The following is a 24,766-nucleotide window of genomic DNA, read 5'->3' on the forward strand; positions in this document are numbered from 1 at the left end:
ACTTAAGCTCTATGTGGAGAGATATAGTTTTCATGTTTCTGTCCTCAAAAGTAATACTGTCAAGACCCGTAATCTCACAGATGGAATAATTTAGCAATCTCTCAGAAGAAATGCAATTTAGCAATGACTTTTAAATGATCTCAAATCTAATTTCTGCTTTTATTTAGTTTGTTATTATGGCTATAGAATTTACTATAGGGAAAAAATCTACATGGATGCGAAATCTTTGAACATAACAGAATTTTGAACAGTATTAATCAATGTAATACTAATACAGCTACAAAATGTTTACTTTAGAACTACCAAATAATGATAAGTAGCTTGAGTATGTCTACAGAAATTCCTTAAGGAAGAGGAAAAGTTATCAAACACATGAAACTGCAGATCCTACCTTCTTGTGATATGCTATCAAACACTTCATGATATCTGGAAAAGAAGGTTCAATTCTTGTTTATGCTTCTGAGCACCATATAACTCCTACATGTCTCTATGATTACTGGTGAGCTGAGAAAATGATGAATACTTGTCCTGTGGTCTTGCCCATATAAAAACATTTCTAGCATCTATGTTAACTAACTGTTCTTTAGTTATCTGGGCAGTTTTATTATTCACACAAACACTGTAAAAATAATTGTGATTTCAAAAGACCATGTCTCTAGGAACTGACTTTATATTTCAGAGATCCTCAGGTATGTTAGTTGGGGCGAGGGGATGACACCATGCCCTAAAGTGGCATGCTGTTGGAGGAAATCTTGGACAGCAAATTCCTTTAAAAACCAAATTGTGCCAGATATGGGGTCACATTTTTGCCACACTAGTATTTGAATTCAAGGCCAGCCTGGACATTAAGGCATTATCACACACACACACACACACACACACACACACACACACACACACACTCACACAGGTACAAACACAGAGAGGAAGAGAGACAGACAGAGAGAGAGAGAGAGAGAGAATGAGAAAGAGAGTTTATGTTTAGCCTCACATATGCAAATATGATAGCTAATGAAATATTTTAGGTAAATCTTGGTAAATTTATTAGAGATAGGGAAGTGAGATGTTAGATTGTGCTTTCTGGTGGTGTGTTATAGGAGGACATTGAGTTACATATAAGTAAAACTCTCTCACCCAAACGAACAGATGCAGGAAAGAATTGGTGATCCAGAACTAAATTTAGGGAAAAACTAGACCACAATCCTACATATTTAATATGATCCAAATAAAATGTTAAATAAAATACATTCTATTAATGTCCCAAAAGACATATTATAGAAAGAGATGAATATAAAAATAGCATCTCAAAAACTGAGCCATTACAGACATGAAATATTTGCATTGGTGTGCTGTACCAATATTATCTGGACAGGTATCACATAACTATTCCATTAAATAAGTTTTCTCATACTTAAAAGAGATTCAATATTTTACCGAGTAGTAATTTATTGATAGTACAAAAGAGAAGGTAAATCTCAAAAGAAATAGAATATCACAAGTTTTAAGTAAACTCAAGGAAAATGCCTTCTCTTTTCTTAGAGAATGGAACAACTATACACCCAATGGTCACAGGAGTCTGTGATACCAAGTGGGTATGTCACCAATGTAATGCCAAACTAATCAGATACACCTTAAATCTCTCTCTGTCTCTCTGTCTCTGTCTCTGTCTCTCTCTCTCTATACACACACACACACACACACACACACACAAACACGTGTGTGTGTGTGTGTGTGTGTGTGTGTGTGTGTGTGTGTGTGTAACATAATGATATTTTGCTATACTCATAAATTGATGCCTTGTCCATTCATCATCAAAGAAGCTTCCTGTAGCAGATGGGAATAGACGTTAAGGCCCACAGCCAGACATTATGAGGAGAGAGCGAGTCTAAATTGTAGATCTCCATTGGGTTCCTCCACTCAGAGTTCAGGGACCCCCACACATGAGGGGAAAGATTGATTGTAGGAGCCCGAGGGGGTGTAAAACACTAGGAGAAAATGGCCCACTGACTCGACTAAGCAGGGCTTACTTGGGCTCACAGAGACTGAAGTGGCAAATACAGGACTGCATGAGTCTGTGCCAGGTCCTCTGTGCATGTTATGGCTGTTTCAGGGGGATTCCTGAGACTTTGAGCCCGTGTGTCTCTTACTCTTTTACATGCTCTAGGGACTCTTTTCTTCTTCTTGGCTAGCCTTGTCCAGCCTAGATATGAGAGTTTTGCCTTGTCTTGTTGTATGTTGTTTTGTCGAGTTTGGTTGTTATCTTTTAGAGACCTGCTCTTTTCTAAAGGGAAACAGAGAGGAAGTGGATCTGAGGGAGAGAGAGATTGGAGGGAGCTAAGGACTGGAGAGAAAGGAAACTGTGGCCCAGTATGGATTGTATGAGAGAACAACCTGTTTTCCATTAAAAAAAAGAGTCTAAGAAGTAAAAATTGTATTCTGTTTAAACGTAATAGTTCTAGGTAATGATAATTTGACTATGACTAAATAATCACTATTTAAAAAATATTTTTCTAAAGGTCATGTATCTACCTAACATCTATCCATCATCTATGTGTCCGTCTGTCTGTCTGTCTATCATCATAATCCATTATTGATTTATCTATAGGCTATCTATTATCTATCTAGCATATATATATATATATATATATATATATATATATATATATATAAAATCTACCAATCTAGCTGTCTGTCTGTCTGTCATATATCTATTTGTATCATAACGAAGAAAAACAAAGCATTACTATATCACTACAAGCCTGCTACTTAAGAAAAGGGGAGGTTGAGATGCTAGCTTAGCTTCTATTAATTTTTTAAGAAGTAATGTAAAACTGATCCAATTGCAGAAAAATGACAATTTTTTCTATGCCAAAACATTTTAAAAATAAATAACAATACAGCTGGAAGTAACACACATGAAATGATGGGTTCCAACATTCTGTTTCTAATTGGCTAATTCCTATTAGCTCTTCTATATCTTTTCTTTGGATATGAATCGCGATGGGAGGATAAAACAAGGCCCATGATTTCCTCCTTGAGGGAAAAAAATACTTCATTACATAATTCTAATTTACTGTGCTTTCTATTTTGCACACTGAGAACTCAATAGCAAAAATGAGGCTTTATATTGCATCGCTATGGGCATTTACATAACCACGTGCATTCAAAATGTTAAGAAGCCAATTTTCAACTTATTCCATTTGTCAGGTTCTGCTTGCTCGAATCTTTCAAAAGTCTATGGTGCCTGTCAAATGCAGATTCACTTCTATCAATATTGAGATAATCTTTTCTGGGGCAGGGAACCCATAATGTGTCAGTACGCACAGGCTAGAGTTAGTCTTACAGCAAAATCATACCATTTTCTTGATTAGGAATGGTAAAGCAAGTACCTGTGAAATCTTCCTTATTGATATTAACACAAGCTTTGTTAAGAACAGCCATAAACTATGTAGCTATTTTATATTCATAAAACATGTTTTATTTCTTTCTTTTTCTACTGCTAAAGCTAAAAGAAACAAAGTAGATTTATATATTTATACAGATGGTTTTCTGATAACATTTCAATTTTTGGTAAACACTAGAAATCTGTAGGGACTAGAAACAGATCTTTCCTCACACAACTGAGGCTCCATTTTCAATCTCTTAACCCCTTATTGTTTAAAATGTGCATGGGCCTTAGGCTAAATGCCTGGCAAAATTGATTTAACTAAAGTTCTGAGGAAGGCCACACTGTATATAAATTCAATTACCTCTAATTGCAAAATTTGGAATGTCACTTTATCTGGAAATAAAGATATTCTAAGCATGCAAGAAGACAAACTTCTACATAACTAAAAGGAAAAGAGAAATCAAAGACAAGAGAATCCTCATATATATACAGATAGTGATAAAAAGGGTTATGACTTTTAAACCAGCTCATCTAAGGACTTCAGAAGTAATAATTAGAACTGTGCAAATATACAGTAAAAATTTCAATACTAAGAGTAAAATGTTTGTCTTCTGAATTCATCAACACTTTGACCAATAAGGTCTTACCAAAAATTGAGAAATAATAGACCTGCCATTTTCATATATGACACTAACATCCTCAGAAATTGTGAAGAACCAGTAGTTCAGGCATTCACATTAATATACTTAAAATAATATTCTCCGCAAGGTCAAATTGCACAGTGATGAAAGAATAACATAGAATTTAAAGAAAAAGTTCAGAATATTATAAATCATGAACTACCTTGGCATAACTTAAATATAAATATATAAGATATCTCTAGGAAACATTTGAGGTTTTATTGGGATTTTCTTAATTAAATTTGAAACACTCCATAGTGCTATATATTTGATAATTCATATTTAAAGACTCCAAGTCATTCAAGCTGATCTATGGATTCAACATTGTAATAATAAAATTCCTAGATATTCAATATTAATATAAAATATATTCAAATTTTATGTAGAAATACAAAGAGCAGTCATACTTGGGTATGGTGAAAGAAAAGTAGTATATGATATTACAAAATACGTCTTTACCCTGTAGGAAGGTGTGTCACTGTGATTCTTTTAAGGAAGAGCCGAATGGCTAATAGCTAGGCAGGAGAGAATAGGTGAGATTTCCAGGGACAGAAAGAACTCAAGGAAGAGGAGAGAGAGGGAGTTGCCAGCCAGATGTAGAGGAAGCAGGACGGGCAGTACTGAAATGAGGAAACAAGCCATGTGGAAGAACATGCAGTAAAAAATACGGGTTAAGTTATAAAAAAACTAGTTAGAAACAAGCCTAAGCTAAGGTCTAGCTTTCATAAATAATAATAAGTCTCCATGTCATTATTTGCAGAATGGTGGTTCTGATGAAAAAGTACTATTACAATATGTGGACTTAATCATCAAGATATCAAGATTTCATAGCTACACACATTACTGAATTCTTCTCAGTCATGTCTGGATTGAATCCTTCAAGATTTGTCTTTCCTTATTAGAATGCTGTGCAACTGAAGGATGGTTATATTTGATACAAGGAGAACAGAGATGTGAGAGACCAAGAATAGTCATGACCAAGTCCATTGGGCTGCTGGTAACATTATACGTCCGACCCATATTTTTTTTTTTTTTTTTTTTTTTTTGGTTTTTCGAGACAGGGTTTCTCTGTGTAGCTTTGCGCCTTTCCTGGAACTCGCTTTGGAGACCAGGTTGGCCTCGAACTCACAGAGATCCGCCTGGCTCTGCCTCCCGAGTGCTGGGATTAAAGGCGTGCGCCACCACCGCCCGGCTCCGACCCATATTTTTAAAGCCTAGATTTGTATAGTATTAATATATCAAAATCTGTAATTGTTATTTGAACTTCTGGTATGTACATACTGAGTCAAGACACTTTGAAAATGTCAGTCTGTCAACAATAAAGAACATGAAGCAGAAAAGAGTGATTTAAGAAAAATCTAATCTAAAAGCAGCAGATACAACTTTCATTACAGCAGCCAGATCATTAAGCTTAAAGGAACACATCCATTACATGAAATCACATTTATTACATTGAGCGAAGTAATGAAGTGTTTAAAGTCCTGTCTAAAGTAGGTAAGAGACCAGTGGCATAAGTCAGCACCTACACATTATGCGTAATTTTAGTTAGCTCTCTGGCAGAGAGGAAAAAATAACCAAGAAAAGCAATATAGATGTAGCTATAGCTAACAAATAGTTGAATGAATCAAATAGTTTTATACAATGTTGACCATTAAAGCAAAGGAGTATTAGAATGATGTATTCCACAGGATTATATCAGTTTAGTTAATAAGGAATATATTAATATTGCAATACATGATGGTTAATTCACATATAAATTTATGATTTTTAAAATTTATATAGTCTACACTTTCTTTCTGGTGGTTAATATAATACATTGCTCTTTTCTTCATCATAATGTAGTGAAAATAATATTGAGAAGAGATTCAGAACATGTAGCACAATATCCTGGTTTTACAAATACCTAGTTCTTTTTTTCTCTCACTAAGCTACAGTGTTGTTATAAGGCTTAGAAGAGACACATTTATAAACCTGTGCCTTGTTAATTAAGGGGCCATATAAATGCATGGTAACTAACTTTTATTGTCAGAGCCCATATTTTGTTGCAAGAGTATGGCTGCCACAGAATAGTCTATCTCTGCAGTACCTAATGATTGTTGGATTGATTCATGGAAAATAAAGGAATTGTAGCCGGGCAATGGTGGTGCACACCTTTAATCCCAGCACTCTGGAGGCAGAAGCAGGCGGATCTCTGTGAGTTCGAGGCCAGTCCGGGCTACAAAGTGAGTTCCAGGACAGATTCCAAAGCTACACAGAGGAAATCCTGTTTCAAAAATAATAAATAAATAATAAATAAATAAATAAATAAATAAATAAATAAATAAATAAATAAATAGATAAATGGAATTGTATCATATTGAAAAGTCAATCTATTCCTTTGAATTTACAGCATTTCTATTTTATCATGTACAGAAAGCAGACTTTTGATAAGTTTAAGATACTAATATTGTCTGAGATTGTCATTTACCATTTTATATTTCTAATACAAACACAGAAATTATTGAATCTTATGCTGTGACACATGCCAGAGTGGAAGCTAATATAACACATATTTCCTCGAATTTAAAAGTATTGACTATATTTACAACTTATAAAGTTATAAATGTGTATTTCATACACAAGTACAAGATATGTACTTGAATCAAGGATACTCTGTCATTAAACAGTAGTGGTTATGTACATGCAGTACTTTGTCTTTAGGTCTATCAGAGAACTATTCAGGTTCTTGTGTATGGAATGCAGATGTGGCGTAGAAGAATGTGGCTGCAGAACATGAAATAGATTTCTCAGACAAAAAATTCACAGTGAACTTTCTGAAAGGAACCTTCATCTCCTTTTATCAAGCCATTGTTGGCTTATTCTTTCCAAATTACATCCCTGATCTTTACTAATGGTACATAAATAAAGGCATATTTCTAAAATAAATTATACTTTCAGCAAAGGACCAACTGCTTTTTTGATCAGTTGTTTTAAAAAATTCAAATGAACATAGCAATTCTATAGTCAAACTTACTCTTTTATATTCTAATTTCCATCTCCATTTACTACTTTGTTATTCTATAAGTTTTTCATGAAGGAAAAAGAAATGTTAATTTTTAAAATTACAAATATTTTATGTATTCTGGATTTCAGGCACAGGTAGGTCAGTCATTCTCCCTAGGGCTATTATTAGTAAAATTAACAATTGTTGAAGGAAAAGCTGTGGTGATTTCATGTCCACATGTAATGATCAAGCAAATTAACAGGTAATTAAACACTTTATAAGATAAATTAGTTTCCAAGGTGTATGTTTTGATCCAGTTATTGCCAAACATGAGTTAATGTTGAGAGGAAAATTTTGGGAAGGATACAGAAAAAAAAATAATAATCCCACTGCCAAATACTTGCTTCTGATCCTTCTGCCTATCCAGCATTGTTGAAATGAGATTTATATTCATTACCAGGTAGTGTAGATTTACGTTCATCAGCATTTTATATGAAATGGGTTTATATTCTTTATCAGCTGGTATGTATCCTTTTTTACCATTTGTCTGAGTCCAGTGGGAGAGAACACTTACATCAACAGGCTCGTTGCTTTCAGATAGGCAACAGGGGATGAGAAAAGTTCAGGATTCGTGATGAGCTAGTCCCCAGAGGCCCAGAAAGCTTCACATAATAGTAGTGGGTTCAAGAAACTATGCCCCACTAGCAATGATCAAGATGGAGCAACTGCTTCTGCTGGGATCAACAACTGAAAAGCAACATTATCTCTGGGGTAACCTTTGAATTGTTTCTTGAGGAGAAAGGAACTATCCATGACAGCTCTGAGCCGTTCCTGCCTATCTCAAGGTATCATATTATAATGGAGGGACATGAACAAAATGTGGACTCTTTTAGAAGATATCCTATCTGAGGATAATGTATTCTCAGTGTATATAACAGAGGTTTGGTGTATGTGCAAGAGAAAAGTGGGGGTGGGGTGGGAAGTGGGAAGCTATTCAAGTTCCTTTCAGCAACTGATTTTACATAAATCATGTTCATGTATATCCCAATATAATTGTTCTCTCTAAAGCAACAAGAATATTGAAGTCAAACAGGGAAATGTGAAAGTTAAGTTTTATTATTGGGTAAGGTAATGTAGGAAGAAAAGAAAAATATATTACAAAATGATATTGAGTTACAATATTTAATTTTGGAATATGTATAATCTATTTCTAGATACTTAATTGATGATGCAAAATTATTCTCAACAATCTGCCGTAAGCACCATGAGAATTATAAGAAAAATGACAACTTTTGAGTATAGTATTAATTTAGGACTCAAGAGTATATATTAAAAAAAGTACTAAGATAAAGTGAGAGAAACATTCTATTTCCAGTCTAAGCTCACACAGAAAGTCACTTCATCTTGGTAGACTCTTGCTGTGGCATGTATATCTGTATGCTGTGAATATGTGTGGCTCCCATTGGATAATAAATAAAGCTGTTTTGGCCTATGGGCAAGAAAACTTGGAGCCAGATGGGAAATCCAAACAGAGACATACAGAGAAAAGGGTGGAGTCAAGAGAGACATGAGCTACTGCCCAAGGAGCAAGATGCCAGGAGACCGGCAATGCCATGGCCACATGACAACATATAGATTAATAGGAATGTGTTAATTAAAGATGGAAGAGTTAGCTGGCCAGAAGTGTGAGCCATAGGCCATACAGTTTGTAATTAATATAAGCCTCTGAGTAATTATTTTATAAGCAACTGCAAGACCTCTGGGCCGGGTGGGGCCAAGAAACTTCTGGCTACAGGCTATAACTTGAAGTTGGCAATGAGTCTGGTAAAAGAATGGGTAAATTCTAAGTCCTAAATTCTTAGCTCTTATATTCTCCTTTTTTCCTTTGCATTGCATAGTACTGTGATTTATGAATTTGCTTCTGCACTGTTTTACTCAGGAATTGTCGGAATTCATCACTGCAGTTTTTTCTATATTCATTTGTTCTCATCTCAGGCAATTTGAATTATCCCACTCCACTGAAACTGTATCCTTGATAGTTTGCTACCAAAGACTGCAAAGTATCCTCAGATGCTCTTGAATTTGAGCTTCAAAGATACATTTAAAATTCAGTGAGTGATTTCCTTACATCTCTTCCTTCAGTTTACACGTTGTTACTGCTATATTGTAAATGGTTGATGATAGCTTGGAGTATTTATTTTATATCTCCCACATTTCAGTAAAAAAAAAAAAATCTAGCACATTTTTGAAAAGTAGTACTTATCTGTTGAATTGCCATTGTGCTGAACTATGCAGGTCTCATTTTTGGACAAGAGAGTCTCAACCTAACATATTCAAAAGCCCAATAAAAATGTAAATATCCTTTTACTTACATAATAAACATATCACTTTCATATTCAATGTGTTCTATTGCTTGCTTCCTTACTAATTTTATGATTACTTGGAAAGAATGTAAATTGGAATAATATATAAATTTCACAGTATACATTTTGTTTTACTAAAGACTCAAATATTTTAGTACACAAAGTCAAATCTCTGAATATCTTAGTGAAGGCTAATAAAGTAGAAAAAAAGAATAAGACAATGTCTCGAACATGAAAAGATAACAGATTTTCAGCAAAGCCATGGTAAGAAGTATATGGTACTTACTTTAAAAATTAGAGGAATTTTTAATTATAAAGAGCACTTGTGGCCTAGCCAATATAAAATATTCAAAGTGCTACTAAAACAGTCAAAATTTATATTTTAGAGGACAAAACAATGAAATTAGAATCTCATATGCCTTTATTGAACTTGCATTAACTGTGAGAGTGATGAGAATTTGTTTTGAAACAGTTATGTGTGAAGAAACCTACGGTAACCTGAAAAGCTGAGAAAAGACAAAAGAAGCTTCTAATTCAATTCTTGTTTTATATATATGTATCTACATATACATACATATGCATATTGTATTATTTTTAATACCTTGACTATTGTCTAATATTAAAATATAACAAGGTTTGGTTGTTTGACTGTTTGGAAAAGATACATTAAGAAGTACTTTTCAAGTTATTTCTTGAATATTGTGCCAGTGAACGTAAATGAAAAAAGAATATATGAAAATAGGTGAGGATTATAATCAGGACTGAAAGAAATTATGGCAAATTCAGCAGGAAGTATCTTAGGCTGTTGCTAGGCTTTAAGCAAAATTTTCCCAAATTGAATAGAGATAAGGAACCAAGAGTTTTCTTTAAACAAAGAAAACTGGTTAAGAATATATACATCTGGTAACCCATTCATTGGTAAGAAGAAACCTGAATTTGAATCCTCAAGCAGATTCGAAGTTGCTGTGTTGCTAAAATTTGAAAGGTAATAATGGGCTTGTTTATGAGGAATTGTGAATGAGGCACTACATGACTGCCACCAGAAAAGCAAATATCACTATGCAAAAAAGTAGTTATTGTCTGTTCAGCACCATATTATCTTTGCATCTATGAGTTTTGGGAAATTTGTATAGGAAATTGAATCTTCAAAGATGTGATACAAACTCAAAATGGATAGAAATGGTTGATGGTGCATTGTAGTTTACATGTGTCTTCCAATGAGATATTTTTTTCCTGTAACAGAAGTTAAGAAGAATGTTCCTGTAAAATCTGCCTATCTTGTAATGTAAGTGAGAAAACAATAAAACTATTATAAAGTAACTGGGGGTATGTATATGGGAAAATGGTTTTTAGCTTTTCTTTTTGTTCTTCCAGAGAGATAATCATATATCAGTGTCAAGAAGGATTCCAAACAGAGGGAGGGTTTCAATTGCACTCAACAGTTAAAAGGCGAGTAATGCTCCACTGGGTATATGTACCACATTTTCTTTATCCATTCTTCAGTTAAGGGGCATCTAGGTTGTTTGTAGGTTCTATCTATTATGAATAATGCTGCCAAGAACATAGTTGAGCAAGTGTTCTTGTGGTATGATTGAGCATTCTTTGGGTATATGCCAAAAAGTGGTATCATTGGGTCTTGAGGTAGATTGATTCCCATTTTTCTGAGAAGTGATTTCCAAAGTGTCTGTACAAGTTTGCATTCCCACTAGCAGTGAAGGAGTGTTCCCCTTGCTCAACATCCTTTCCAACATAAGCCATCATCAGGGTTTTTGATCTTAGCATTCTGACAGGTGTAAGATGGTATTTCAGAATCATTTTGATTTGCATTTCTTTGATGACTACGGATGTTGACCAGTTCCTTTAATGTGTTTTGGCCATTTGAGATTCTTCTGTTGAGAATCCTCCCAGCCTCTCCACCCTCCCCAACTTCCCTCAGGAGAAAGGATAAGGGCTTCCATAGGAAGGAAGGATGAGAGGGGGATCTGTGGTTGGTATGTAAAATGATTTTTAAAAAATTCTTAAAAAAATACCAGAAGGCAACCTTTTTCAGCTATACTATACAGTTAGATGGCTATTACTTTCACATTTGTTTAGTTTTTAATCTGATCACATTTCATTTTTCCATGAAGCAGAAGTTGATGTCCACTCATTTCTGTTTTGTACACTATATACTTTTTATAAAAGTCTTCTTTGGCTAGAATGCAAATGTAGCTCTCACCTGTCATCAAAGACGCGTCTCATTTTCAGCAGAGATCATCACAGAAAACCAGAAATGGTCAAAATGCAGAGAACAGCTCTAGCAAATATATCTACAACAAACAGCTAAAGATTGGTAAACATCATGGAGGAGGGGCAGAACAATTGTCCAAGCCAGAAGAACAGGTTGTCTGAAGCTCAATAGTGTCATCTATGTAGGACAGGGATAACGTATCCATGAAATCTCAAAAATATTGTGTCTGAATAAGATCTGCATAAGGTGCACCTTCTGATATGCCAAGATGGGTAGAGAAAATATCACAAGTTCTCTTCACCCCCTTAAATGAACTGCCAAAAACTGAATGGCGTTTAAATTCATATAATTCAATTTTCATGTGAAAGAACATCTCTCATTGTCAAGACATGCTTCTTATTTTCTATTCTTCCTTATGTGCTAACAGTTACTGAAAGAAAATGTATTATGTCACAGTAGTAAAAAATTTTAAAGTGGTCATAAAAGACTTTTAGGAAATTCTAAATGGAAAAACAAAGCCGTAATTTCAGCATTAGTCTATTAAATTGAAATTTAAACATATTAACCATCAATCTTTCATTGAAATGGCATTGCAATCTCTCTTACAGAAATGTTACTAGGTTCTTTTTTTTTCATGTTTTTCATTTGTTTGATAAAATATGTACAGTGATGTCTAACTAAGAGAACTTAAGCTCCCATTTTACCCCAACAAACAAGTACAGCAGTGCTGAAATTTTAAAATGATATAAATATATCCACCATTGTAAGGTTGTGAATGCATAAATTAATCGTAGTAAGCACTGAGTAAGAAATTGCTAATATTTTTAAGGCTTTCAATGAAAGATATTTTTTTCAGGTGGTTGAGAAAAAACAGAATCACCAGAGTTATTTGCATTTGTTAACATTTAGTATTTCTTGGGTTTCATTTATTTCTGCTGGATAAACAATGGCTATTAAAAGGGGAAGATCTCTCAGAGGTTCCCTTCTGAAGACTTGTTGTAAATTCACATAATAATAATAATAATAATAACCACTGTTCTAACATAGGAGAGCTGGTGAAGATTAATGAGTTATTTTTTTGGGTTCAAGTTTTCCACATGCGCTGGGCCCAGTATGGTGATATAATTAATTTCACAACACGAGGGTTTTGTCATCCAACATCCCCATGCCATGCAGCTATGATAAGTATTCTTTAATTAAACCTCAAAATTTGCCACAGTTGTTACATAGTACAGCTGGAGCACAGATACCTCTGTGGACCACAAAGATTTTAATATGCAGCTGGGGAAGCATAATAATAGAACATTTATAAGAAAGCCTTCATAGTTGCTGTCTAAAGTTGTTAAAACTTTTAATAAATACTCACAGCTACAGAAAAGATAACAGAGAAAGGTAACAGATCATGCTTCTGATTAAATCTTGCAAAGGGAAGCAAGGCATACCATGCCCTGGAGGGGATCCCAAAACTTTCTCTGGGGATTTCCCTTAGCTTTCAGCTATAGAAAAGGGAAGATCCTTGAGAATGGATTCCCCTTCCATGCAGCCAAGAAGAGCCCTTCTCTTAAGGATTACAACACAATACAGCAGATCAGGTAGAGGATTTTAATGTGATGCTCATTTTTCTGTCTTTGTAAATATAGGGTGATTTTATTCTGCATTTGACTTAAAATACTTGAGTGGTTGTTTCAATCATATTTTAGTGACATGTTGCATATGCATATTCACTGAAAATCATAGTAGAGAGCTCTGTATTTTCCTTGGTCCATGAAAGAGATTTGAGTTCCTATTAGTGATTGGGTGAACTAGAGTGAAATCGTACTAAGCAGAGGCCAGTGCACAGACCCCCATCCCTGTCCTTTATTATTTATTTAACCTTACAAAAGTTTATTGAGAAATCCTCACTCTTCAGTTTCTTTTTAAGAAGAATGAAAGTTATTTGTAACTCATAGAGTTATCAGGATGCTTCAAACAAATAATAAGTCTAGCATTGGGATAAGGAGGGAGGTCATTATCTGAGACTTTAAGGCTAGGCTGGACTGCATGGGGTGGGTGTGAAACAAGCTATGCAAAGTGTTGGGCAAGGTGAGAAAGATACACAGACATCATTGAGTCCTTCTATTGAGGGTCGAGATCAGCAGCTAAATCATAGCTAATACTAAGAATGACGAATGAGGTGATAACAAACATGACCAAAAAACATTCTGTAGCAATGGAATGCCGGGAAAAATTTTACAAGTCTAGTATGCTTTGATATTTCTTAGCTAGGTACTTTAGAGAAAGAATGAACTGCAGTTTTGTTTGTTGGTTTTTCTCTCTCTTTTTTTTTTTTCTTTTTTTGGTTTATCGAGACAGGGTTTCTTTGTGTAGCTTTGCGTCTTTCCTGGAACTCGCTTTGTTAGACCAGTCTAGTAGCCTCCATCTCAGAGATCTGCCTGCCTGTGCCTCCGGAGTGCTGGGTTTAAAGGTGTGCGCCACCATCGCCTGGCAGTTTTTTTTTTGTTTTTGTTTTTGTTTTTTTTTTTTTTGGTTTTTCGAGACAGGGTTTCTCTGTGTAGCTTTGCGCCTTTCCTGGAACTCACTTGGTAGCCCAGGCTGGCCTCGAACTCACAGAGATCCGCCTGGCTCTGCCTCCTGAGTGCTGGGATTAAAGGCATGCACCACCACCGCCCGGCCGCTACTTGTCTTTTTACAGTTACCTAGAGTGTACATTGACATGATTTATGATAAATGCCTGAAATTAACATTATTTAAGTTAAAAATAAATAAATAAAGGGAAAGAAATGGAGCTACTTCTAGTACAAATGATATATTTAGTTAAGCCTCTGTATTTAATAATAGCAAATCCCAGGACATAAGCAATGAACAACAAAGAACTGAAGAATTTAGGATGGGGGGGAGAGAGAGAGAGAGAGAGAGAGAGAGAGAGAGAGAGAGAGAGTCAAGCTTGTCATTCCCATGGCTGTAGGGCACTGAAACCCATGAGAGACGTTTTCAGAACTTAGTCTCAAACCTGTTTTTTTCCCCAGGTGCTAAAGGAAAGATTTAACCTTGGTGATATTGTATTCCCCAATATATCGTGCACCCTAACAAGCTTTCAGGCTTTCGAGAAACAGCTCAGCTGAGTTCCATTTGGATAAGGACACAGAGACTTCCAGTCTGAGGAAACAGGATCAGCTGAGGAATTGGCAAGGTGAGGTGGCTGTAGCTTGTTCTGCTTCTCTGATCTTCCAGCATTTCACCCCAATACCTGGCTTCAGGTTTGATGTTATTAATAAGACCTTTTAAGATACTTGCTACACTTAACTTTTTAGAAACTTAAATTTATAGAAAATAGAATGTTTATGCTTTTAAAGAAAAGAATTTGGATTGGAGTTCCAAAAGGAACATATATAAGATTCAGGGAAATACTTGATGGGGGCAACATAAAAGGAAATACCCAGAATTATTTGCAAGGATCATTGGTTTATTGGCTACTGGACAGCCCAACAGTCTTAATCTGTCAGCACTTTCATACTTTGCAACATCTACATTAAAAACTTTCCTACCTCAACATAACTTAGTAAAGATGTGCAGTATTCTCAAAATAGTGGGAGAACAATGGATGTTAATATACTGTAAAGAGAACAATTACATTTAATTCACACATAAAAAATTAAAATTACTACAAGCAGATAATTAACTTAAATGTCATATATTACCTTCAGAAATATTTGACAACTCTTCTTTACAATTATTTTTATTTTTTGAAATTTAAAATATAATTATATCTTTTGCTCAATTTCCTTTCTCCAATCTCACCCCTCCCATATGCTCTTTGCTTTCTGTCCAATTAATGGCATCTTTGTCTTTTAATTATTCTTACATACACACAAACACACAACACACATAACCTGCTCAGTTCATATAAAGTTACACATATATGTGATTGCACAGGTAGCCACTTAGTATTGGATAACTTGTTGAGGGGCTCTTCACTAGAGAAGAGTATTTCTTCATCTCTTAGCATTTCTTGGTTACCTGTATTCTTTGTCTATCTTTGGAACCCCACCAGATATCCTCATTACACATTTGAATGTCTGTTGATGTTATTCTTATACCAGTCTTGCAACCGCAGCCATGTTGCTGAGACTTCATAGATGCAGGTTCTCTGACATTTCTAGGAAACACAATCTTGCAGTAGATTTACTTTTCCTAAACTTCTCTTCACAGCACATAGAGACCATTACAGAAAACTACCACTTGTCAAGATGTAATGAACAGATGATCATGTGGTGTCCAGGCTCTGATGCATCTAAAAACGTAACTATCTTAGGCTCAGGAAACACCTTTTAAGAAGAGGCACAATGATTTGTGAGAACAAGAGCTTGTGATATTGTGTGCCGTTAAAATTCTGAATGCTTGAGCCGGGCAGTGGTGGCTCATGCCTTTAATCCCAGCACTCGGGAGGCAGAGCCAGGCAGATCTCTGTGAGTTCGAGGCCAGCCTGGTCTACAGAGCGATATCCAGGACAGGCACCAAAACTACCCAAAGAAACTCTGTATCAAAAAAAAAAATTCTGAATGATTGCAAGACAATGAAATTTGTGAAAGTAGTATAGTAGAGTTGCTTATGGAGATAGGCCAACCAACTGCAATGCAGTATTCTAACACTATTGTCAAAACCATTAGCTGACCTCCCACTTGTAATGTACTATTCTAATCCAGTTTCTAGAAAAAAAAAGCAGGAATTTCAGTAAATCTATGGAGGGACTAAATATTAAAATCATTAAGTTGTGATGTGTCAAATTCACTCATTAATTGCAACTGATATTACTGTATCAAAATAAAAAAGGGGAAAGGAGATAAACTAAAAAGGATCCCTGCCCTACCTTCTCATTTTTTGTAAGGCTCTTAAGTCTAAAATAAAATTAGGCTATACATGCAAATAAAAGTTATGAATCAAAGAAGGAGAACTCCAATAGGTATTATAACAGATTATCCAGGGGAAAAGATTAAGAAAACTAGTCCTTCTAAACACAGAAAGATAAACGCAAATGTGAATTCATAGAGACTGTTGCAGTATGCACACAGACTGCATCGAAATGCCCCAGACTGGATCTCAGTACTGAGAGCAGAAGTGAACACAACCTCCCATCCCTAAGTAAGAAGCTCTGTCCAATTGATAACCACTGGCAAATGAAAAAATTAGTTCTCTCTAAGGGAGTCTCACTGGGGATATAAACCATTCTTAAGGCCAGACCTCAAGCCCAGAAGTAAATGACCAACACAATATGGCATCTTTGGAGGTTCTTTGTCTCATGTGGTTTTGCTAGGGGACAATTTTTAAGCCTCCAGATCCTTTGTATATATTATGGCTTCCATTTTTGTGTTTTGGGGGTATTCCTTTATATATAAACAAGAGTATCTCTGTGTCTGATGTGTATCTCATGGGTCTCTTTGACTTTTTCTTCTTTTTCTTTTTCTTTCTTTTGCCCTATTTTGGTTCATTTGTTTTATTTAATTATTATTATTTAGATGACTGTTTTCGAACAAGAGACAAAAAGGGTATGGTCTCAATGCAGAAGATGATGTAAATCTTGAATCATTTAGGGGAGGAAAATAAGGATCAGAATATATTGAATGGTAAACATATATATCAATAAAAGAAAGAAAAATATAAAAAGAACAAGGACAAACATATAAAAAACTATATTTTTGAAGTCTAAGAACCAATGGCACTGGGAAAAATTACAAATGCCAAATGCAAGGCTAGACAAAGGTAGAGAAAATTAAGCCATACTTTGGCTTATTCTTTAGAGATATATGTTGATTCTCGATATTGCTATTTAAAAGGAGATAGGAAGAATTTTAATTTTGATACTGAGATATAAAGAAACATAGTATAGTTGCAGGTTGAGATGTAAAAGAGTCCAACTAGGAATAAACAGAAATATATGGCCTGAGGGGTTCTTAGGCCAGCTGTATCCAGTACATCTCCTAAATGGACTATTGTTATTTTGTTTTCAATTTCTAAACCTCCAAATAAGAAGGCAAAGATTAAATGTGTGTCCTTTTTGAAATATAGTCATGTCATTTGTTATTACAATATTTCTATTCTCAGCCCACACACATTACTTAACAGGATTAAAACACACATTGGACACAAAAGTGGCATGTGTAATGATATTAAACACTATAGAAAATCCAACAGCAATGGAGAAAAAACAGACTTCCAAATATTACTAATTTTCTGACATTTTATAATAATAATAATGACCAAAACAAGGATTATTTTAATGAACAAAGTCATGGTAAATAATTCTATATGGTCTTGAGCATACAGTAATTCTGCTGACCCAGTCTCACCTGGGCCAGTGTTACCTACCAAGTACCATCATGTCTGGTCCAGAAATAAACATTGAGAATCACAGAAAAACATAAAGTGTGAAGAAACTGCAAAATGGAAATGCTGTGTGAAATCCAAATTTAATCGTAACTTTTAGGATCTCAATTGATCCATCATCAGTTTAAGTGGAGAGAAAACATTGTCGATATTAATAGGCCAGAGTCAGGCTATGAGATGTAGCAGATAAAACTATGTAGCATAATATATATTTAGGTGGAATCCTAGACCTAAGTATGCAAACACCAGACATACAAAATTATATATTAAATGAATAAATCAAAGCATAGTATAGAAAAGATATAGAACCAACTACTATTCAAAATATGTTCTTTAGACACAAAATCTTAGCAATTAAAGGAAACAATATCACATTCTACTATGTTCAGAAGGTTTTAAAAGGGTGGGAGGCAGAGCCAGGCGGATCTCTGTGAGTTCGAGGCCAGCCTGGACTTCCAAGTGAGTTCCAGGAAAGGCGCAAAGCTACACAGAGAAACCCTGTCTCGAAAAACCAAAAAAAAAAAAAAAAAAAAAAAAAGGTCATAGGTACTTTAGAACATGAATTCCAGGTCTGCTTGGATTATGAAGTGTATTTCCTTTCTAAATACTTTAGGAACAGTGTATCAAATCATCTTACCTTTTATATGTTCTATTATTTTATGCCGATACCTAGACTGTTAACAGCACATTTATGGAGCCTAAAAGGAAGGTATTGACAACCTCATTCAGTAAGTCTAAGAAATATGACCTCAATAAGGGAGAGTACCTTAATTTTATTCAGGAAAGCTTTTAAAGTAAATCAAACTGTTATTTAAATGAAGTCAATAAAACGTATTGAATTTATTATAGAAATGTTTATTCCTCTCATAAAGACAACCTCCAAAGAGTTGATATTATTTGAAACAAAATACTTGAGTGGTATTCATGACTGATGATTTTAATCAAGAATTCATTTGCCCATGAAGCTTATCATTTTCCCCACTTCCAGATCAATAGGGCAATGTGTCACTTCCAAACAGTACTTATTGGTAGTTAGGGCTAATTTCATGTTGCAGTAAAATGCTCATTGAATTTGCTGCATTTCCCCTGCACCTATTTATTTTCTTCTGTATTTTATGTACAGAAACATATGCTTGGCCAGCTTCTGCAACCTCAGTGCCCCAGGCAGAAGGAAGAGATGGTCTGAACATTTTTTTCTCTTTCTGCTCAATTCTCTCATGAATTGAATTCAACTGCCTGAAAATAGATCACAGTATATTAAATTAACCTTGCTATTTTATTTCTACTTGCTTTAGGAAATGAATATCAAGGCTGAAGTAAACTTATCTTCTTCCTCTGATTTCTTCATTGTCTCCAAGGCAAGCCTTTTCATCATACTGATGCAGATGAACAAACTTTGAACATTATCAATTAATTTAACATTTATTCATTTATTATTAGGTGAGTGATGAACACCATGTGGAATTGATTGATTTGTTTTTTTTCCAGTGTCATTTCCATTATGAACATCAGTAGAAGATGTCATATATATGAGGCATTTATTTCTGAATGCATTCTTAAGAGCTATACCTATGCAAATGCACATCTTAATTTCATTGCAATATCATATGAAATATTTTAGTTGTTTTTAGAATATTTTACTAACAGAAGAAATGGGAGAATTATAACTAATATTTGTGAGAAAATGAGGAAATATGATGTGAAATATTCCACTAAAAATAGTTTGTCAGTGAAATTCTCTTATCATTGCAAAACTTAAAAACAATACAATTCAATTTCTGTAGGCAGAAATTTCTATCCCACTAGCATCTCCCAAATACCCAATAACTGCTGCTTCCCAAATTACTACACAGAGGCTTATATTGATTATAAATACTCAGCCAGTAGCTCAAGCTTATTACTAACTAACTCTTACACTTAAATCAACCCATAATTCTTATTTATGTTTAGCCACATGGCTTGGTACCTTATCTTCATACAGCTTTCTTATCTTGCTTCTTCTGCATCTGGCTGGAAACTCTCTTACTATGCCCTTCTCCTTCCCATCAATCTCACTTTAGTCATCCTGCCTGTACTTCCTGTCTGGCTAATGGCCAATCAGTGTTTTATTAAACCAATTTGAGTGACAAACATTTACAGTGTATGAGAGGATTATTCCACAGCATTTCTCTTTTTGTCTAATTAAAAAAGAAGATTTTAACTTTACATAGTAAGATTATATACAACAAAAATAGTTATTACATAAGAATTACAGTAACAATATCTGATCCATTGGCATTTACCAAAATTAGAAAAAAAAATACTTATTATCTATCTTATCTTGCTGAGTCTGAAGTTTTGTATCTAAGTTACTTTCTAATTAACTAAGGAAAATTATAAATTATAGCTATGTAGTCTTTTTTAATTGCTATGAAAAGGAGTTTCTTCCACAATGATAGGAAAAGACTGGGCAGAATTTGACATGGGGGCCTGCAAGAGGCCCTTCAGGAAGTTTCCCTAAGGCAAAGGCAAAGGATTACCTTGTCTGTCTCTTATTGATTTACATTCGTTAGTCTAATGTCTGCTTTTACCACACCTTCTGCATAATCCAGAAGGGAGGAGCATTCTGTTGGCACTGTTCCTTGAAAAAGCATTGTTTCTAGGAATGTCCTGTTTACAGTCCCTTTTTAAGTGACCTTGTTTACAGCAATTGAAACATTTGACATTACAATTTTTCTTCAAACCTCTGGAAATCACCTCTCCTATCCAAACATCAACATTATCATGAAATTCACTATGTATTGTATGTTGGATCCATTCCCACACTTTTGCATTGTGCAGTAGCATTTTTCAAAAGGCAGAGATTCAATTATTATCTGTCTGGTTTTTGAATTTGGTATCATTCTATTTACTGCTGAAGTCAGTCTTGGTAAGAAATGAGTGAAGTCTTCTTTTGGGCCCTGTATAACTTTAGTAAATGTCGTGGGATGGTCTGTATGTCAAATTGCTCTGATTGGTCAATAAATAAAACACTGATTGGCCAGTGGCTAGGCAGGAAGTATAGGTGGGTCTAACAGAGAGGAGAATTGAGAGAATAGGAAGGTGGGAGGAGTGACTGCCAGCTGCGACCATGACAAGCATCATGTGAAGATGCTGGTAAGCCACGAGCCACGTGGCAAGGTATAGATTTATAGAAATGGATTAATTTAAGCTATAAGAACAGTTAGCAAGAAGCCTGCCACGCTCATACAATTTGTAAGCAATATAAGTCTCTGTGTTTGCTTGGTTGGGTCTGAGCGGCTGTGGGACTGGCGGGTAAGAGAGATTTGTCCTGACTGTGGACAAGGCAGGAAAACTCTAGCTACAAGTAAATGACTCAATTTTCTTTCCTACTTCTTCAATTCTGTCCTAAGCATTCAAGGCTGCCATGTAGCATAAAGCTATTGTATGGTCATCATATAAAGACTGTTTTTGTATATCAGCATACTTGTGTTTGCCAAGAAGTTGATCTTGGGAGATTTCCATACCTCTAGCCCTATTTTGCTGTTCAGTGGTCTCAGCCTTATCCTTCTACCAGGTCCTTCATTACAATTGTGGATTGGTCTCTAAGACTGCTGTAACCAAATCTCTCCAGTCTTGAGGGGTCATTCTATAACAAGTTGACCATGAGTTTAACATCTGCTTCATGAAAGATGAGTGGATGCTATATGAGACTATTGCTTCTTTGAATCTCCTCAAATCTAACATTTGCACAGGAGTCCATACAGCTCATACACAGCCTTGGGGATATCTATCATTTGTTAGTTCCTGTAAGATTACTGGATAAATTGATGTTGGCTATTTGAAAGCCTTAAGCTGTTTCTCTGTAACCTTATAATGCAATGTTAAGACTGGTTCTCCTTTTAATTTTTCTGTATGGTTTGAATATCTCTATGATCTATATTAATAAGTTTTTCTAAAACTTTTATCTTGGCACTCATATTAACCAACGTTTTAATAATAAAACAGAAATGATCAAACAAATAATATTTATAATTGACATTACATAAATCCTGTAGCTTGAGTTTTCCTGCCTGGCCCACAGTCAAGACAAATCTCTCACCTGCCAGTCCCACAGCCGCTCAGACTCGACCAAGTAAACACAGAGACTTATATTGGTTACAAACTGTATGGCCATGGCAGGCTTCTTGCTAACTGTTCTTACAGCTTAAATTAATCCATTTCTATAAATCTATACCTTGCCACATGGCTCGTGGCTTACCAGCATCTTCTCATGCTGTTTCTCATCATGGCGGCTGGCAGTGTCTCTCTGACTCAGCCTTCCACTTCCCAGCTTTATTCTCCTCCTTGTCCCGCCTATCCTTTCTACCTAGCCAATGGCCAATCAGTGATTTATTTATTGACCAATCAGCAACACACTTGACATACAGACCATCCCACAGCACTTCCCCCCCCCCTTTTTTTTTTCAAAAAGGAAGGTTTTAACATTAACAAAGTAAAATTACATATAATTTGGGAATTTGGGCATATCTTCTTTTACTAATTCCTGCTGGAGGGGGGCGCTGTATCTTATGGGGACACAAAGAAAATTTGAGGATTATGGAATAGTCCATGAGGCTGTATTGTCTGAGCCAGTTGCCTTCAAATGGTTCTGGATGTTGGATCATCTGGGCCATGGTGTCATCGGAGACCTTTCAGGGGGTCTTGGCTGGTCAAACCTGATGTATCTTAATCTGGAACAAATCCATAGCCTCTGGCTTTCTGTGGGAACAAAAGCAGAGCCTCCTTTCCAAAGCAACATATCCTTACATCCAAATTTTGAAGTCAAGGTATCTTTAAAATATACATTTTGGCTTAATTCAACAGCTTTTACAATCAGATGTTTTTCTGCAGTTAAAAGTCCCAAAGACAACACAATCCAGATTCTCTGTGTAATATTCATCTTCACGTGGCTTATTTTTTATATTAATTTTACTGTCTCTTTAAAGACTTTATTTTTTAAAACTATGTATTTGTTTATATATATATATATATATATATAACTGTATATATCACCTTTTTTGTCTCTTTCAAGCCTACGTATATTTTACACACATTGTAAACTATTACATCTGAGTCTGTCTTATTGTGAATCTATTGCTTTAAACTGCAGCAGCTGTGGCTGCTGGCTCCGCCCACCTCAGCTTCCCAACATGGCTACATTTACCACCAGCTCTGGGAGCTATCGTGGGTCTATGCTTTTATCCAAGCAGCGTGTAGCCCAGAAACCTCTTTTTTTGTTTTGTAATAATAAAGGCTAAATCCACCACGCAGCTTAATGTGCCACTTGCAGAGGCCTCATTCCCGCTATAGGGCAGGTCGAGTGCACACGCCAGAAACCCACCAGTAGCTCAAACCAGCAGCTGCCGCTCATTTGAGAGAGACAATTAGGAACTGTTTTAGCTCCGTTTTAGAATTTTCTTTCTCAGTTTGTAGGTGGAAACTCTTGCCACCACGTTGGATGCCAAAATCCCATCAACATTAATTATCCTCTCATTTAATTGTTCAGTTTTTAATCCATCAATCCTATTATCAAACAGAGACCAAACACCCTCCATTGTAAAATGTTACCATTTTTTAATCAGGGACAAAACTTTCTTTTAACTAATTTCTTCCTTAAAGAAATCTCAATTGACTCATCAAATCTGCTGACAATGGCGATTCAGACAACGGTATGGCAGCACCATGAGGAGGGGGCCCAGAGAAAGCCAAAAACCCACTAGGAGAGGAAAGAAGTGAAAGATACAGCCATCTGCATGGGGGAAGTGTATGAAAGTGGCTAACTCCTGCAGTTTTGGGAGCCCAAAATCCTACAGAATTTGCTGCAGAGAGGCTGCAACAAAAATTTAGCCAGAGGGATAGGGACTCCCAGCCCAGGCAGGGTAGAGACTCCTAGCCCAGTCTGTGTAGTGACTCCCAGCCCAGGCAGGGTAGGGACTCCCAGCCCAGGCAGGGTAGGGACTCCTAGTCCAGGCGGGGTAGAGATTCTGGCCACATGTAGCTCTGGCCTAGCCTGTGGCTTTTTTTTTTTTTTTGAATTCATGCCTCAAATGTTGGACACCAGATGCAACACAAATTTCTAAAAGATCTTATTCATAAAATACCCAGATCTAGATATTGGAATAAATATCTGAAAGATCAGAGAGACAAAAGAGCAAGCCACTGCCATGTCTTACCTCTAAGACTCCTCAGCCTGAAAAGAACCTCTAGTTCCTGTCTCTTCATGCCTTATATACCTTTGTCCACCCAGCCGTCACTTCCTGGGATTAAAGATGTGTGTGTTTTCCAAGCAAAGGCATGAGATCTAAAGTTCTGGGATTAAAGGCACATGATTCCCAAGTACTGGGATTAAAGGTGTGTTCCACCACTGCCTGACCCCTATGTTTATGGCTTGTTCTGTTCTCTGATCTTCAGGCAAATTTTATTAGGGTATACAATATATCACCACACAGTTTATTATTTTAAAACTATTTATTTATTTTTTATGAGTGTCTATACCTTCTCTTTACTCTCTGAAGCATATGTATATTTTTAAACACATTGTAAACCATTTAGAGGTTTTTGTTGTTGTTGTTGTTGTTGTTGTCTTCCCCAACAGTATCTGTTTTTACTGAATATCCTTTTCTTTTCTTTTTCAGACCAGATGAGTCTTTAAACTGGCTTCACCCCATTCTGGCTGTCTGAGAGTCTAGCTTCCTAGTGGGGGTACTGGCAGGAACCAAG

This window comes from Peromyscus eremicus, chromosome 10, assembly GCF_949786415.1.
Source record: "Peromyscus eremicus chromosome 10, PerEre_H2_v1, whole genome shotgun sequence".
Lineage (NCBI taxonomy): Eukaryota > Metazoa > Chordata > Mammalia > Rodentia > Cricetidae > Peromyscus > Peromyscus eremicus.